This window comes from Scyliorhinus canicula, chromosome 4, assembly GCF_902713615.1.
Source record: "Scyliorhinus canicula chromosome 4, sScyCan1.1, whole genome shotgun sequence".
In the NCBI taxonomy this organism is placed as follows: domain Eukaryota; kingdom Metazoa; phylum Chordata; class Chondrichthyes; order Carcharhiniformes; family Scyliorhinidae; genus Scyliorhinus; species Scyliorhinus canicula.
The window spans coordinates 174,393,639-174,412,627 of NC_052149.1; the positions used below are offsets into that span (position 1 = coordinate 174,393,639).

At 52.5% G+C, this 18,989-nt stretch overlaps 1 long non-coding RNA gene across 1 annotated transcript; it reads left to right on the plus strand.

Moving 5' to 3' along the window:
- The first annotated feature begins 1,228 nt into the window (after nucleotides 1-1,228).
- On the plus strand, nucleotides 1,229-12,835 carry LOC119965176. Its single transcript, XR_005460444.1, has 2 exons — nucleotides 1,229-1,535; nucleotides 10,984-12,835. It is a non-coding gene; the product is annotated as an uncharacterized LOC119965176 (long non-coding RNA).
- Nucleotides 12,836-18,989: the final 6,154 nt, after the last annotated feature.

Genomic DNA, 18,989 nt, shown 5'->3' on the forward strand with positions numbered 1-18,989 from the left:
AGGAGTTTCTTTGAGGCAGAGGTATTTTAGAATTAATTGCAAACATGCTACTGCTCTTGAAGATCACTCAATATATCCCTTTATGTATACAATTGAAGTCTCTGAAGATGCATCATTACAGATGAGAAATTGACATAACAAGAGAAAATATAGTATAAGTGAGGTCCTCAAGGAGAGCAGCTGAGCCACCTCAGTCCCCATAGAATTGATTGGAAATGTCCAAGCCCACTTCAAAACTGTCTGTTGCTCAGGGAGCACGATGTAGAAGAGATTAGAAGAATTTAGGGAAATTTAGGGAAATGGGACAGAATCAGCAGTAGGAGCTTTTCAGAGTAACTGAGGGCCGAAGGGCCTGTTCCTGTGCTGTACTTTTCTTTGTTCTTTGTTCATTGCAGTATTAATGTAAGCCTACTTGTGACAATGATAAAGCTTATTATTAAATAGTAATAGTCTTTAAAAATTGCTTGTTATCATTTGGGAAGTATTGCAATGAAAACGGAAAATTGTTTAATGAGACTTCAGACTCAATTTCTGTCGATGTATGTTATTTTGCAGATTGAGTAGCTGGAATATGAAAATGTGAGATTCATATTATCATTGAGTACTCTAATCATATTTCTTATAATTTCATTGGCCTTAAAATACATATTCTCCCTATTGGTCAAGCTCACCTATATTATTTATAGTCCACTATACACCGATTGACTTTACAACAATTACACCAACTTGCATTGTACGATAACCTTACTAATACTGATCAAATACATTCTGTTTGGTTTTCTTAACTAAATGTAAAGACACAAATTACGTCTAAATTCCACGTAATTGTCTCATTGGGAGGTGATGTTTGCACACCCAACATAACTATGGACTGTAGGGATGTTAAAATCTTCCTTTTAGGAGTTAAAAACAGTTTAAATTCACAGAAAAGGGTTTTGAGTTAAAACTATTTAAAAATAACATGACAAAAAGATTGGTGGAGGTTTAAAGTCTGTCAGGATCTGTAATAGAGCCAAATAAGTAGTTTGTTTATGTCAGAAATATTTGCCTAACGTTACAGAAATTTCTGACTGCAACACAATAATATTTACACTGCTTACACATAGAACTTTTCAGGGGAAGGCTAAAGTTTCATTCGGCAAATCAGAGTTAGCTACCTCGCACCACCCTGCCATCAACACACCCCGCCCACCATCCTCCCCTTCACCTCACCTCATCCACTACCAAGAATGTGTAAGGGCTGGATATTTTTATTCATGTCTAAGAATGCACAGAAATTCTGGACAACAGAAGTGGTATCAGTTCTCAGAAAGTTCTTGGGCAGGATTTTCCGCTCCCGTCATCCTCCAAATTCTCCGAGCCTCGGAGAATGGGGGGGGGACCAGCGCGACGCTATGGACCCGGGGCTGCCTGAATTCTCCCGGCCAGATGGGCCGAAGTCCCGCCGATGTGACCATGGGTCACGCCGGCGTAAATCAAACCACCTAAATAACGGCGTCAACCAACGCTGATGGTAGATGCCGGACAGCGCGGAGGTAGGTCGCGGCGTGAGGTGGCCGGAGGAGAAGTGATGGTGTGGACGCAGTCTGTGTGTGTGGGGGGAAGGGTGTGGGGGGAGGGTGTGTGGGGGGGGGGGGGGGGGGGGTGTGCGGGGCTGAGGGGGGATGTGTGGGCGGGGTGATACGGGGGGTGTGAGGGGGGGGGGGGAGTGAGGGGGTGGGGATGGAGGGGGGTGAGTGGGCGAATGCCGGGGTGAGGGGGGAAGAGGGTGTGCCGGGCTGAGGGGAGGAGGGCAAGTGCTGGGGAGAGGGCGAGTGCCGGGGAGGGGAAGAGTGCCGGGGTGAGGGGGGGCATGAGCGAGTGCCGGGGTGGCGGCAAGTGTCGGGGAGAGGGCGAGTGCCGGGGTGAGGGGGGGTGGTGAGGGCGAGTGCCGGGGAGGGGGTGAGGGTGAGTGCCGTGAAGTGGGGAGAGGGCGAGTGCCGGGGTGAGGAGGGAGAGGGCAAGTGCTGGGGTGAGGAGGAGGGGTGGGCGAGTGCCGGGGAGGGGTATGGGGGCAAGTGCCAGGGTGAGAGGGGAGGGGACGAGTGCCAGGCAGAGGGGGGAGAGCGAATGCCGGGAGAGGGCGAGTGCCAGGAAGAGGGGAGGGGGCGAGTGCCGTGGTGAGGGCGAGTGCCGGGGTGAGGGGAGAGGAGTGCCGGGGAGGGGGCGAGTGCCGGGGTGAGGAGGGAGAGGGCGAGTGCCGGGGAGAGGGCGAGTGCCGGGGAGGGGAAAGAGGGCGAGTGCCAGGGTGAGGAGGGAGAGGGCGAGTGCCCGGTGAGGAGGAGGGGAGGGTGAGTGCCGGGGAGGGGTGAGGGGGCGGGTGCCCGGGTGAGTGGGGAGGGCACGAGTGCCGGGGTGAGGGGGAGGGCGAGTGCCGGGGTGAGGGCAGGGGTGAGGGCGAGTGCCATGGAGTAGGGAGAGGGCGAGTGCCGGGGTGAGGAGGGAGATGGCGAGTGCCGGATGAGGAGGAGGGGAGGGCAAGTGCCAGGGAGGGGTGAGGGGGCAGGTGCCCGGGTGAGGGGGGAGGGCACGAGTGCCGGGGTGAGGGGGGACGGCGAGTGCCAGGGAGAGGGCGAGTGCTGGGGAGGGGGTAGGGGGCGAGTGCCGGGGAGAGGGCGAGTGCTGGGGTGAGGGGGGAGGAGAGCCGGGGAGGGGGCGAGTGCCGGGGAGAGGGCGAGTGCCGGGGAAAGGGGAGAGGGCGAGTGCCGGGGAGAGGGGAGAGAGGGCGAGTGCCGGGGAGGGGGCGAGTGCCGGGGAAGGGGGAGAGGGCGAGGGAGGTCGTCCGCCTGGCCAGGTGCCAGCTTCCAACAGTCGCGCCCATGCACCCAATGGCACCTGGCTGCGGTGGGGGGGGGGGGGGGGGAGTGTTGGGTGGTGGGGGTACGGGCAATGGTTACATGTCGGTGTTCCACCGTGCCCCCCCCCCCTCCCCCCACCCCCATGTTCTGCAGGCCGTTATGTTTGCTGATCAGCCAGCGATGTTGGCCACTATGGAGGCAGCCGCACTTCTACAAGTTGCCCTGGGGGAGGAGGAGCGTGCCTGAGAGGCAGCGCAGGCTACAGCAGAGGAGTGTGCCGCAGAAGGCTGGAGGGCTGCCCGCCTGACAGGACGAGGAGCAGGGGGAGCACGAAGAGGAGGAGCACGAGCATGGGGAGGAGGAGGTCATGGCGCCACGGCGACGGAGACGCCCGAGGAGGCCGCGTGTGTACCGGCCACGCTCGTCGTACAAGGACCTCACGGACCGGGCATGCAGGAGGAGACTCCGGATGAGCCGGGAAACTGTGGCACACATCTGTCACCTGATGGCACACCTGCCACCGCATGGTACTGGGGAGGACACCCTCTTCCCATGTCCGTCAAGGTTACGGTGGCCCTGAACTTTTATGCCATGGGGTCATTCCAGGCGCCGAGTGGGGACCTGTCTGGCATCTCGCAGACATCGGTGCACTGGTACATCCGGTCGCCGTGCGGCCACCTGCAGATAACAGAGCCGTGTTCACCAATAGGAAGGGGATCTATTCCATTAACACTCAGGTGGTCTGCGACCACCGCATGATGATACTTCACATCTGGGCCCGGTACCCGGGAAGTGTACATGACTCATATGTATTGTCGCAGTCTTACATCCCCGGCATGTTCGAGGGATGCCACACCCGGCTGAGGGGCTGGTTGCTGGGCGACGGGGTTACTCGTTGCGGTCGTGGCTGATGACGCCTAGACGGAGGCTACAGAATGACGTAGAGAACAGCTACAACGATGCCCAGGCAGCGACCAGGGGTGTGATCGAGAGGTGCTTTGGCCTGCTAAAAATGCTTTTCAGGTGCCTGGACCGCTCTACTGAGACCCTCCAGTACCCCTAGATAGGGACAGCCGCATCGTTGTGGTCTGCTACATCTTGCACAACATAGCCCAGCAGAGGGGCGATGTGCTAGGCAGAGGAGGGGGAGGGGAGGAGCAGCAGGAAGAGGCGCAGTCCTCCCCAGATGTGGAGGATGGGGGCAATGGTCAGGACAGATGGGCTGGACATGGACGGGAGGCTGCCCCCCGTTACCGGCTGGGCCAGCGGGCATGGGACAAGCTGATAGCCGCCCGGTTCACTGACTAGGGGGGCGTGGGGATCGGCGCGTATGGACACAGACCGCACACCACTGCAACATCCGACCACCCTCAGCCCCCCACCCACCCACCAACTACACCCACCCCACCCGCATGCACACCACCCCTCCATTGCAGATCCAGCTGCGGCACAACGGGCTGGGCTCACACGGTCGCCGGTGGAAGTGTGTCTATTGCAGGCCATGGAGGATGATGACAACCCGCTCTGCGATGAGCTCCTGGCTCCACATCGTTGGACAATGTCTGACCCATGGCCACAGTACCACCATCCACCCGGACCATCCCTGCATGCGGCCGTGACACTGCACAGCATGGTCCCATCCTCTGCCCGGGGGGATGGCGAGGGCGCCCCGGGGGGAGGGGGGCACAATCACCTGGGGCCAACGTAAGACCACCCCTCACACACACACTGGTGCTCAATGCACACTACACTGTCCTGTGACTCGGGATCCCTTTGGCAGCCGTTTCCTGGGGCGGCCCGGCCTAGATGGGCCAGGCTGCGGCTCGGGCGACTGGGATGGCGAGCTGCCAGCCTGTCCTGCCCGCTGCCCACCAGATGCACCTAGGACAGAAGTGGGGGGGAGTTCGAGGTGCCGCAGTATTCCGGGGCCTCCCCTACAGGAGTCCCGGAATGGGCCCCAGCACCTCCTCCTCCCTCGGGGTGCCCGATGGCCCCTGGGCCTCTACATGGGTCGGGGGTGCGAACGGACCGGCCATCGATGCCCCCCCGACATCTGGCGCTGCCAGTCCTGGAGGCCCGCCCTGATGTCGACAAGGGTCTGCAAGTTTGCAGCCATGGAGCTCAAGGAGTTGGCCATCCCTACCTGTGACTGGGCGATGCCGACCAGCACATGGGCAATGGCGCCGATGCCCTCAGCGATGGACTGCTGAGACTGGGCCACTGCCTGCTGAGACTGGGCCATGGCCTGCTGAGACAGGGCCACAACATTGAGCGCCTCTGCCATCTACCACTGGCTCTGGCTCATGGCTTCCTGTGAGAGGGCAGCCATGTCCTGGGCTACAGACGCCACCTGCACGGAAAGCCCCAGGCCTTGCATACTTCTCCCTATGTCTGACACCGTCGCACCCATTGTCTCCACGCGGACGCCACCCGTGCGATGTCGGCCTGGGTGGCACGCAAGACCGGCACCACTCCCAGCTCCTGGATGCGGGCGCACTCCTCCACCTGCGTCTGCAGCCGCTGCAAGCCAGCCGTCACCCACTTCGATCGTCCCTGGTTCGGTGACTGCATCGGGTCTACGGGTGGGTGTGGTAACTCCAGGAACCCGGGACTCATCTGGGTGGCAGATGTTTGCTTGCGCCAGGATGCCCTCTGACCTCCCGGCCCTTCTGCTGCTCCTACCTCCACCTGCTGTACCGGTACGGCTGTGTTGTGCGCACCAGTGAGTGTACCAGAAGCCTCATCGCTAAAGTGCCCAACCGAGATGAGTGTCTCTGTGATGGTGGAGGGTGTTGGAGACAGCAGTGACATTGTGTCGTGAGCATCGTCCGACCCAGAGTCCATGGTACCCTGGGGTGGCGGTTCATGTCCACCTGTCCGCTGTGTGTCAGTGTCCTGTACTTTGGTGTCATATGTGTCGGTGTCCCGGGTAGGGGTGTCCTGGGTGGGCTGTCCTGGGTACGGGTGTCCTGGGTAGGGGTGTCCTGGGTGGGCTGTCCTGGGTAGGAGTGTCCTGGGTAGGGGTGTCCTGGGTAGGGGTGTCCTGGGTACGGGTGTCCTGGGTAGGGGTATCTGGGTAGGGGTGTCCTGGGTAGGGGTGTCCTGGGTGGGCTGTCCTGGGTAGGGGTGTCCTGGGTAGGGGTGTCCTGGGTAGGGGTGTCCTGGGTACGGGTGTCCTGGGTAGGGGTGTCCTGGGTAGGGGTGTCCTGGGTAGGGGTGTCCTGGGCAGGGCTGTCCCGGGTCGTGGTGTCCTGGGTAGTGGTGCCCTGGGTAGGGGTGTTCTGGGTAGGGCTGTCCTAGCGCAGATGCGACGTGGGCCTGTGGCTGCCCCCTCATTGCTGGGTGTCACACGCCTCCGTCGCCGCACTCGCACGAGACGGGGGCATCGTCTCCCTGTTGTTCCGGGCCTGTCCCTGTCTCGTGGTTGCCCTGGGGCATCCTGCGGACAGTCGGCATCCGCGGGGACGGGTGCCTCGACGTTTGGTCCTGCAATACACAATACAGCATGCATGGTTAGACATGCAGGCGGTGATCGGGGGATATGGGGAGGGGGGATATGGGGAGGGGGGATATGGGGGTATGGGGTAGGGAGCATATAGGCGAGGGGGGATATGGGGGAGGGGATATGGGGGATATGAGACGGATATGGGGGAGGGGGGTTATGGGGGATATGGTGGACGGGGCATATGGGGGATATGGGGGAGGGGGATATGGGGGAATATGGAGAGGGGGGAATCTGGGGGTATGGGGGAGGGGGTATATGGGGGGAGGGGATATGGGGGAATATGGGGAGGGGGATATGGGGAGGTGGTTTATGGGGGAGTGGGGTATGGGGGATAGCGGATATGGGGAGGGGGATATGGGGGGGAATATGGGGGAGGGGGATGCAGGGGAATGGGGACGGGCCGTGGGTGTCTCACTTGGTGGTGCGCCCCTGACCTCTGCCTCGGTAACCTCCCGGTCCTCGGGTCCACCTGCCAGTTCCAGGGCCCTCTCCTCATGAACGGTGAGTGGTCTCTCATCAGTTAGGCCCCCTCCGGTCCTCTCATGCTCCCTGTTGTTGGCTGCACGCTTCTCCTGTGGAGGGTGGGCGGGTGGGTGGCAGGGATAAAAGACAACAGTGTTAGACAGGGATATAACTGCAGGCCAGCGGTTATGCGTATATTGGCAGAGGTGCGCAGCACATTAGGATTAGGGTTAGGGTTGGTTGCACCTGGGGGTGTGCCGCACATCGGGGGGGTACGCACCCTAGCTACCCTGACAAGGTCATTCACCTTCTTGTGGCACTGGGCGCCTATCCTTGGTGTCACAGCCACAGCGTTGATGGCCTCTGCCATCTCCCTCCACAGGCGCTGGCTGAGGCGTGGGGTGACCCTGCGGCCGTGTCCGGGGTGCAGGGCCTCCCTCCTCTGCTCTACAGCACCCAGGAGCGCCTTAATGTCACGCTCCTGGAACCTCGGGGCTGCGCAGTTGGTGGCCATCTTGTCGGGCCTCCGGGGGAGGGGGCGGCATCTTTTGTGCTGTGACGCCGCGCATCCGCGGGGGGGGTGATGCCATCGCAAATGGCGTCATACCGCTGCTAGACCATTCGGAGCAGGAGACTTTGCGCCGTTTGGGGGGGCCTGCGCCCGAGTGATCTGTGCCTTTTTGGCGCCGGGTCCTGGCCATCGGAGAATCCCGCCCCTCATATGTGGTTCATTGCACTGTTAGCAATCAGCATATTTCTGGCAGAAGGCACACAAATTATTATTAGTTTTACTTTTATGTCTATCTCCAGGAGTTCAGAGGTTTTGCTTCTAACCTGAGAAGAACTATAGAAAACCAGGGGCCAGATTTTCATTCCGGAACACAGAGTCAGAAAAACTCCCAACTTTCTGACTCACAAACCCAATTCAAGGGGAAGAAGCATTGTATATTCAGATTTTCATCCTGGGGGCTGCAGGGGTGAGTGGAAAGGGGTAGGTTGCTAATGGGGAATGGGCCCATTGACACTGCAAATAGTGTGGAGACAGCTACAGGGGCTGTCAGGTGTGGAGGCAGGTTGTTTAAAAGGCCTGCCATGGTACTCTGGGACTTCATGTCAGCTTACCTCACTAAGTACCATAATTTTATGCCCACCCACCACCCTTTTCGCTTACACTTTCCATGCCAACTCACTCATTATCCTGACACAGACCTCAGGAGCCACGGTGAGATGAAATAAAACAAAGTTCTTGTGTCTATTGATGACTTCACGATTTTAAATAAACTCCCTTAGCCATAAAACCCATTCAATACATTTAAATTATTTTAAGTACTTAACCCCTTATGAACACAAACATTTGTATTAATAGATCCTCATTAAAACTTTATAACCACATGGAGCTACCATCAAACCGTGAACCCCCCACCCCACATGCACACTAACACACAAACACACACTGTTATAATAATTGGTTGCAGAATCAGTCATGAACATTAATCCTATAAAGATAGCCCTCAGGCTCATGATAACAGACAGCCGGTGAAATTGCAAGCACTGCCTTTTTTTCAACTGCAGGCATTTTTTTAAATTTAAAGACATCTTGATAGTTCCACTAAGTTTATCTGCTTCTTATGCACATTGATGTCTATTTTTAATAATCCCGAAAGGCACATGACCTCTCCCAAAGGAGCAGTTTTTCTTTGCAAAAAGAGCACCTTACCCCTCCCAAAGGGTACCCCACCTCTCTAAAAAGCGAACCTTTCCTTTCCGGAATCAGGGCTCTGATGCAATTTTGGCTGCGAAACAATGCCTTTCTGTCATTGTGAAAATTATGGCCTAGTTTACCATAATCCTGACATCCAAACTAGTTATTTGTTTGATTTAAACTGTTTAATTCAGTTAAATGCAAGCTTGGACATGCTGACACAGGCTTACGGTACATGGGGGTCTGATTTTGGGTAACCATTAAGCATCATGCACTGAATTTACACTTCAGTAAATTCCTAGTTTCCCTGTGGATCTTGATAATGAATAGTTGCATCTCTTGATGCATTATGGAGTTGTGAACTTTTAGTAAATAAGCAGAACCATTTTTGCTCTGGTCACCCCAGTTTGATGATTTTTTTAAACCTCAGAAATGACCACTGGAAGGACAGTTATAGTAAAGTTATTAGAGCTTGATATGTGCCACTAACGTGATGCCCATTGTTAGCTAGTCATCAAAGGGCAGATGGCAAATTTGAAGGAGTTTCTGGATTCAACTGCCTCACACATACTGTAAGATTTTGAAAACATGGTTTCATCATATAATTTTAGTTGACATTTTACTCTGTCATCCGAACACTGCAGAGACAGCAAAACAAAATAGCCATTTTATACCCACAATATTACCACCACTGCTACTGAGCTGCTGCTTTGAGCAGTTCCCAATTATGATAACTTCCATATTTTCAGTAGATTACATATAAAAACTCATAATTAAATACCAAAATAAAAGCATCTTACAAAAGCACATTTCAACGAAAGGTGTAGGAAATATAACTTATTAATCCTTCATGTACAAAATGTCTTAATATTTGGTTTAAACTCATTTCAAGAATGAAATGCGTCTCTCTGTGGGTAAGACCTTGGTCATCAGTGGTGGTGCTGTACACAGTCTGGCCCCTACCTTACTTCCACACTGTTATCCAAACCATTTTCCGCATGATCTGGGGCTCACATGGAGGGGTTTACTTCTGTATTATACTGTGCACAGAGCCTCCAGATGGAGTGGGTACAGGTCCACGTGGAGCATTGGCACTTGACAACTCGAGGAAGAAGATCAGAAAGTCCACCAGCACAATGGTGGGTTCCTGTATCATTGTGGGAGGCTAGTGAATAACAGGGGTGGTTCTCCCTGCACATCATGAGGCTCCAGGTAAATCAGAGGCACACAGACAGTGAGGGAGGGAGGATTGAACGTAGTACTTTTTAAAAATAGGATTTCTAATTAATGGACAATTTGGCGTAGCCAATCCATCTACCCTGCACATCTTTGGGTTGTGGGGGTGAGACCCACGCAGACAAGGAAGAATGTGCGAACTACACATGGACAGTGACCCGGGGCCGGGATCGAACCTGTGTCCTCGACGCCGTGAGGCAGCAGTGCTAACTGCTGCACCACTGTGCCACCCCTGGATGGAATATCGTCCTGATGGACAGATGGAGCAGCACCATCTTGAGGTCCCAGATCAATGGCATTCTACAAAATTAAAATAAGTTTGGTTCTGTCTGTGAGGGATATGAGGCAGTGTGGGAAAACCGCTACATTGGGCTAGGGGCTCCTTCTTGGGATGCACACTCACTTGTTGGTGCAGCTACAGTGGACAGGATCCAGATCAGTTACAAAGGAGAGAGACCTCGTTGCCCAGGAAGCACTGAAAGCCAATCGTTTCATTCAGAGCTGTTAAAGGGATACACAGAAACCTACAGTCTCACATCAAAGTCTCAACAGAATATAGGGTCAGAATGCAGCCTTGGAGAGTGAAGACAATAGTGAAGGGGCGCAGGTGCATCATCTCTGCCATCCCATCAGTGAAGGGCAGCTACGGGTTAAGAATGAGTGTCTATCATCATTGGCTAAACGGATTCCACTCATTGACGATGAGCAATTGGAAGGTCATTGGTATGGCACTTCAAAGAATGGAGTGCAGAGCTACTTTGATTTAATCACTTAATTCACACCTCATCATTCCCTAGAGGGCTCCAGATGTCACATCTCTGGAATGGAATGTTGCTCACGTCTATGTGCATGTGAACGGCACTGGGTAAGGCTGCAGCAGGCATAATGCAATTAAGGCACCCAAAGCTGTGCAACCCCACATCTCGCAATCACAGCTTCCCTTTCTGCAATCCTATTATGGGGCACCCCCATGCCGCTGGGAAACCCGCGGGTTGTCACCTCCCTTATGCAACCATGGTTGCAGACGGAAAGCTTCTGCACAGGTCCCCTGTTGATTCCTGAAAAGTCCACTGGTAGGGCGAAGCCGCCAACCCCACGTGGCATTGGGTCTTCACAAAGAATGTGGAATCTGTAATGTACATGGGGCTGGATTCTCCGCCCCGCAGTGCCACAGTTCTGTTTCACCCCGCCGGCGGGGTCTGCAACCCTTAACCATTGTTGTCTTTTTTGTTTACTTTCAGGGTGAAGGCAAAGGGACTAATGGATCCAGGGCTCAAAGCTGCGTTTCTCAGAGTTCTTGTTCAATGGAGGAGGTGAAGGTGGGAGAGGCATAGGCATGCGCAGCTGCATCAGGAGGCACCACATGGGGAATATGACCAAAGGGAGCCTGAGTTTGAAAAGGAAGGTGAGGAGAGACCCAGACAGCGGAGGCGACTCACCACATCAAGGGACTATCGGCAAAGAGTCTCCTACTTACAGATGAGTGAGAAGCAGTGTCGGGCATGCGGGCAATTGTCCAGAGACCATGGGCTGGATTTTCCACCGGCAGGATGCTCCGTTTTGCCGGCAACTCGGGGGTTTCCCAACACCGTGGGGGTGTCCCATAATAGGAAACCCCATTGATCGGCCGGTATAATATAGCATCCCGCCGGCGGGGTGAAACAGAACTGTGGCACGGAGGGGCAGAGAATCCAGCCCCTCATACATTACAGATTCCACATTCTTCGTGAGGACCCAATGCTACGTGGGGTTGGCGTCTTCTACCTACCAGTGGGCTTTTCAGGAATCAACAGAGGATCTGTGCAGAAGCTCTCAGTCTGCAACCATGGTTGCATAAGGGAGGTGACAAATGCCAATTACACAAAGGCCCATCATTATGTCAGGTTTGCTCTGGGACAGCCAGGCTCAAAGATTCAGCAACCTTGTCATCATCGCAAACTTCCAAGCCTGCAGGGTGCAGAAGACAGCACCTGTGGCTAAACGGGCTCCCTGGCAGCAGCCCCTAATGTTTGTAAGTCGCAAAGGCTACCATTTCATCAATGTGAATATTGTGTGTGACCTTCACAAGCACATCTTACACGCATGTGCATGTGTCCTGGGAGTTGCTATGACTCCTACACTCTCAGTCACTCCCAGGTGCCTCGGATGTTTGAGGGGCGAGAACATCTGTAGGGATGGTTGCTGGGGAATATGGTCTACCACTTAAACAGTGGCCGATGACACCAATACATCATCCTCAAACCTGTGCCAAAGAGAGGTACATCGCTACCCACAACTCAGTATGCCCCCTTATAGAGCAGGCCATAGGACTGCTGAAGTTGTGTTGCAGATGCCTAGACCACTCAGGTGACTCTCTGCAGTACGCATCAGAGAGGCTTCCTGCATGATCACAGTTTGCTGTGCCCTTCATGATGATCTGGTTAAGCAAAGAGGAGAGCCCTTGCCAATGGGTGAACTGGAAGAGAATATGAGCTCATTAGAAGATCAGGATGAGGAGGTCCAGGACGTTGAGGAACATTAGAACATAAGAACCAGGAACAGGAGTAGGCAATTCTCCTCATCACCTGAGAGACTGCTGAAGAACAGTATGAGCATGCTGATGCCATGAAGGAAGGAAGACGTGGGAGAAATTCCTGTCAATCTTTAATTGCTGACAGGTTTCAGGAAAAGTAAAGTTGAGGTCATCTGGAATCATCTTCCGTAGCCCTCCTGACCATTCTCTGTCTTCTCAGGACATAACTGAACCATCGTTGAGAGAGCAAGTCCTGCATTCATTGACCTCATGACCAATTAGGATTTTATCTTAGTTTTGATCAGCTGTGACCAGCTAATGCGTTCACTATGTTAACTTAACGCCCACTAAGGAATGACAGTGGTATGAGACATGGCTCGATCCCTTTGAATGCCATCTAATGGTGCAAACATTGTCGTGAATTCAGACCAGCCGAGGGCTCTGATCCTAAATCGTGCCTGTCTTGGGTTTGAAAACTAAAATGAGGAGACCCAGATGCCAATAGAGTATCATTGCTGTCCCTTGAGGATTAAGGGTTCAAAACTTTCACATCATACACTCCTAATAAAGATTTAAACATATCTATTTTTTTTTAAAGTGTTTTTATTGAGGATTCTTTGTAATATACAAAACAAACAGAAAACATATATTAAAGACAAAAAAAATAGAGAAAAATATATATACATCGGTAGTCTTCTGTTATTTACATTGATTATCTTTCATTATTTACACTGGTAACAACTGCTCATTTTACGTTCTCTAGTAGGCATTTAGTTCTGGCTGGTTCCCCAGTTTCCCTCTATCCCCTTTTCTCCCTGACCCCCCCTCCCCTTCTGGCTGCCTGGCATGCCTTCTTCCCTCATCACCACTTATATCCTGTTCCTGTTGGGTTGGCGTGATGCTGTGTATTTTGTTATTTTCTGGGTATGGTGGGGCTCCATGCCTCTTTATTCCCCCCAGCACCATCCTTCCCACCCCTCTCATTGTTGAGCCATGGCTACCCCCTCCCCGGGTTAGTTGTGTGTCGTCCCGTCAGCCATTCTCTGAGTTCCCTACCTGCTGTTTCCTCGCCCTTTCCTGCGCTCTGATGCCCTCACTCTTCCCTTCTTCTCTTTCATCCCTCGTTCCCAGAACGAGGCAGTGCAGTTCCGTGCAAAGTGTTCATCAAGTTGGTTCACAGTTAGCAAATTAACAAGTAAAGTCTCTTCACTGTCACTGTCCCTGCGACCATTTCTTGAGCCCATTATCCAGGACAAACCTGTCTGCGTCCCCAGGGGCCATGAAAAAGTACTCCCTGGCTGGGTACAGCATCTCAAACGCTGCTCTTGCACAGGGCAGCCTTCGCCCTGTTGAATTCTGCCCGGTGCATGGCCAGGTCAGCCCCAATGTTCTGATAGATCCTAATCCGGTGACCTTCCAAGTTACAGTTCTTTGTTTGCCTCAGCCAGCGCAGGATTCTTTCCCGGTCTTGGTACCGGTGCATTTTAGCGTTTATCGCAATGGCCAGTCCCTGGTTCTGGCCTTTGGGCGAAGCGACCGGTGGGCTCTATTTTCGGTGGGTTGGGAAAGCTATCTCTATCCACCAGATTGCCCAGCATTTGGGCCACATAGTCCGTCGGGTTCCTACTTTCGATTCCCTCTGGCAGGCCAACAATCCATAGGTTTTGACGCCTCGATTTGTTTTCCTGGTCGTCGATTTTCCCCTTCAAACTCCCCTGTGTTGCTACTTCTTTTTCAAGGGTGATGATCCAGTCGCCCTGATCTGTTGCTTTCCTGAGCTTTCAGTCACCTCTGTGCCTTGTCTAGGGCCACTTGCATGGTCGCCAGAGCTTCCTCGATCGCATCCCTGACCACAGCCTGAATGTCGGTTTTTGTCTCTTCGCTGCGTTCTCTCAGTTTCCTTGAGAGAAACATCCTCCACCCTTCCCCTGGTGTGGGGGGGTTTCCTTGTGCGGCGCGTCAGTCCTTCCTGTTCTGGCGAGGCCCGGGTTTCGCCGCCTCGTCCATCAGCGGCTCAGTCATTTGTTTCTTTTGGCTTTTTCCACGCCTAGTTTCCACGTGGCCTCTCGAGTGGCTGTTTTTTGGCATTTTCCTTGTGTCCTGTGCGAGTTGGGGGTGTGGGGATGTTTTATCCTATTTTGGGTGAAAAGAGCCTATTTTCAAATTCGTGGGAGGAGAGCCTCCTGATGTGCAAATTGGCAGCACATCCCGTCACCGGACAGTTAAACACATCTACCTGACAACACTCAAAGGTCTGGAGACTAGTTGCATTGAGGTTAACAGCCCATGAATGTTCATCTTATAATGGGACACTGTCACATGTGCATTAGAATAGCTAAACCTCGAGATAAGGGGCGCGATTTAACCAAATTGCAACAGAGTCCGTGCCGAGCGCGTTTAGCCAGGTGTTTCCTGGCACTTGCAGTCTAACGGGACTTTGTTGCAATCAGGGGCCTCGGCAAGGAACGGCCCACCGAGGCCATCTTAGTTCCATTTCCTGCACTGAGGAGCTCAGTTTGCTGGAACTCCTCAGTGCAGGAGGAGATCGGGATGTCATTTTTTAATGGTGTTCCAATCTCGCGACCCCCCGACACAGCTCACGGACACCCCAAGCCCTCAAAAGCAAACTTTGATATGTACTCACCAGACTTACCCAAGGAGTAGGGTCTAACCCCCAAGCCTCAGAGATTCCCAGTGAGCGCCGGTTAGTACTGGCCTCCAACAACATGGACCAGGCGTACCGGCACATGGGGGAGTCATCCAGGCGATTGAGTGGTTGGGCTCTGGGAAAGTTGATACCCTGGCACCCTGGCATTGCCAGCCTGGGACCCTGGCAGGCCCTCATAGGCACCCTGGTGGCACTGCCAGGCTGGCAAGGGCACCAAGCTTTCAGGTCAGCAGTGCCAAGGCAGGTGCCCGGGTGACATTTTGTCTGGGCCGTGAATCGGCCCATGGGTGCTCTGCCCTTATGAGGTAGGGTGTGGGAGGCACGACGACTCCACTTTTAGGTGAGTTAGGGCTTTGGGGGGTCTGTAGGCCATGGTGCGGGGCCTAGAGATCAGGGCACCATTTAAAAATAGTGCACCGATTTCTTCCTTCACTGGTGAGCGGAGTTCATTAAAGCAGGAAATGGGACTGAGTGTGACCTCAGCAGGGTGTTCCTCGCCGAGGCCTGGAACTGAAGCAGAGCCCCGTTTGATAGCGGGGTTGTTCTGAGCGCTGCCGGCACCGGGAAACACCTGGCTAAACGCGCACAACATGGGCCTCTATTTCATTTCCATTAAATTGCGCCCATAGTGTAAATAAAGTAGTTTTGAAGTAACCTACCTGAGTTCCTCATGAGTAGGAGGGAAAAATTCCCAGTATAGATTAGGCCAGTACAGTATAGAATGCAAAGGGTGCTCCAGTTTTCTCAAGCTGTGGCGAGGTTGCATGCAGACCTAAGGGAAGATGTATTGGCACTGGAGTGGGGAGAATGCAGTTTCACCAGAATTATACCTGAGCAAAAATTATAATATTCTGAAGATAGGTTGCACAGATTAGGCTTGTGTTTCTTAAAGTGTACAAAATTTAGGGGTGAAGTAACTGAGGCAGTTACGATGATTAAAGGACTTGATATAGTACCCTTTGGCGGAGGAGTCCAGAACAAAGGGAGTTATCCTGAAATTAGAAAAAAAAAATCATTCAAGGATGTCAGGACAGACTTCTGCACACGACAGGGAATGTAAATCTGGAACCTTTCCTCCCAGGAAACTGTTGAGGCTAAGTTAAGTGATAATTTAAAAACTGAAATGATAGATACTTATGAGACAAAGGTATTAAGGGTGGAACCAAGTAAAGTAAATGATGTTATTGTTAAGATCCAGATCTAGCATGATCTGACTGAAATTGGAACAGCCTCAAGGGGCTTGATGGCCTACTTTTATTCCTATGCAATCAGAACTGTACTCAGGTTGTTGTCTGCTTAGAACACTGCATAATTTGGTCATGAATTTCTCTGACTTACATTCTTGGGATCAGTTAGCTCAGCTGCTGGACAGCTGGCTCATGATGCGGAGTGATGCCAAAAGCATGGGTTCCATTCCCATACCAGCTGAGGTTATTGACGAAGCTTGCTCAACCTTGCCCCTCGGCTGAGGTGTGGTGACCTTCAGGTTAAGTCACCACACAGGTTAAGTCAGCTGTCTTCTGGGACTGTGGCAACATTTTGAATTGTTTTTTTTTAATTTAGAGAACCCAATAATTTTTTTCCAATTAAGGGGCAATTTAGCATTGCCAATCTACCTACCCTGCGTATCTTTGGGTTGTGGGGGTGAGACCCACACAAACATGGGGAGAATGGGCAAACTCCACCTGGACTGTGACCCGGGGCCGGGATCGAACAGGGACTGCGGCATCACTGAAGGGCTCGATGGAGAAGGTGGAGAGATGTTTGGAGGTGCAGGTCACAGATCCGAGAGATTGAGATGGTGATTGGGGGGTGGCATTGGAGGCGGAGGTGGGGTTCTTAGGAGACATTTGCAAGACATTGAGAGAAAAGGTGGAGGAGCAGGAAAATAGATCGAGAAGGTAGAATCTGCAGATAGTGGGCCTGCCTGAAGGAGTGGAAGGTTAGAGTGCCACAAAGTACATTTTGAGGATGCTGGCGGGGCTGGTGGCGGAGGAGGTGTTACATAAGAACATAAGAACTAGGAGCAGAAGTAGACCGTCCGGCTCTTTGAGCCTGCTCCGCCATTCTATAAGATCATGGCTGATCTATTCGTGGTCTCAGAACCACTTACCCGCATTCTCGCCATATCCCGTAATTCCTTTATTTTTCAAAAAAACATCTACCCTATCTTTAAATATATTCAATGAAGTAGCGTCGACTACTCCTTTCGGTAGGGAATTCCATACTTTAACCACCCTCTGAGTGAAGAAGTTCCTCCTTGATTCAGTCCTAAATCTGCTCCCCCTAATCTTGAGGCTATGCCCTCTTGTCCTACTTTCACCTACCAGTGGAAACATCCTTTCTACTTCTATCTTATCCATTCCCTTCAAAATTCTATATGTTTCTATTAGATCCCCCCTCAACCTTCTGAATTCCAGTGAATATAATCCCAATCTACTCAGTCTCTCCTCATACAATAACCCCCTCAACTCCGGAATCAGCCTAGTGAACCTCCTCTGCACCCCCTCTAGTGCCAGCACATCCTTTCTCAAGTGTGGAGACCAAAACTGCACACAGTACTCCAGGTGTGGCCTCACCAGCACCTTGTACAACTGCAACATTACCTCTCTACTTTTAAACTCAATCCCCTTCGCAATGAAGGACAAGATTCCATTTGCCTTCCTAATTACTTGTTGCACCTGCAGACCAACCTTCTGTGACTCATGCACAAGTACACCCAGGTCCCTCTGCATAGCAGCATGCTGCAGCTTTTTACCATTTAAGTAATAATCCGTTTTATTGTTACTCCTACCAAAATGCACGACTTCACACTTATTGACATTATACTCCATCTGCCAGACCTTTGCCCACTCACTCAATCTGTCAATGTTCCTCAGTACACTTTGCTCTGCCACACACCTTCGTGTCATCGACAAACTTGGATACCTTACACGTAGTTCCCAACTCCAAATCGTCTATATAAATTGTAAATAATTGTGGTCCCAACACCGATCCCTGAGGCATACCACTCATCACTGATTTCCAGCCAGAATAGCACTCATTTATTCCCACTCTTTGTTTCCTGTTAGACAACCAATCCTCTATCCATGCTAATACTCTACCCTTAACACCATGCATCCTTATCTTATGCAGCAGCCTCTTGTGCGGTACCTTGTCAAAGGCCTTTTGGATAAACACAGGTCTCTGAGGCAGAAGCCTAGAATGGGGAGCCACTGTGGGCGGTGATCGTGAGGCTCCATAAGTTAATGGAGAAAGAGGAGATTCTGCAGTGGGCCAGGGAGAAGTGTAACTGAATGGGTGGGGAACAAGTTTCGAATATACCAGGACATTGGAGCTGAGCTGGCAAAATGGCGTGCTGGATTTAACAGGGCCAAAGCGGTGCTATATCGACGGCAGATCAGGTTTGGAGTGCTCTACCTGGCGAAGCTTTTGGTGACGTATGAAGGCCAAGAATACTATTTAGAGACCCCAGAAGTGGCCATTACCTTTATCAAGGAGCATAAACTGGGGGAGAACTGAACTTAACAATTCTGAGAGACGGAGGTGCTGGCACTTTGAAGTAATTGGGAATAGGGGTAGAGTGTGGGTTGGAAGGAGTGGGAGTTTTCTTTTGCTCCGAGGTGGAGGTTTTAAAAAAATTTTTTACTGTTGGATTGACAAAGGGTAGCAGGGGTGAAACATTTGCAAGGGGTCGGCTGTCCCCATCCCCTCCTGCTGACTGGGGCTGTGCTTTTTTTAGTGTGTTTGTTCTTGAGGAAGGTGACCTCTGGTTCGAGATGAGTCTTTGTTCGGATGGGGGAGGGGGAGGTCAGCAGGGGGCTTCTTCACAGAACAGAGTGGTGAGGGCTGGGAGCTGGGTGGTGAGGAGGGGGAGGTCAGTGGGAGAACCCTTTGGGCAGGAGTTACCACGCTTGCAGGTAATACAGGTAAACGGAAGTGAGGTGGGGGAGAAGGCCAAGAGGGGTTGCCGTAAGGGGGGTGGGGGGGAGGGGTTCAGGGGGAACGGAGGATGACGCGACGAGGTGAGTTTGGAGAAGAAACATGATCGGGGCGGAGAAATAGGC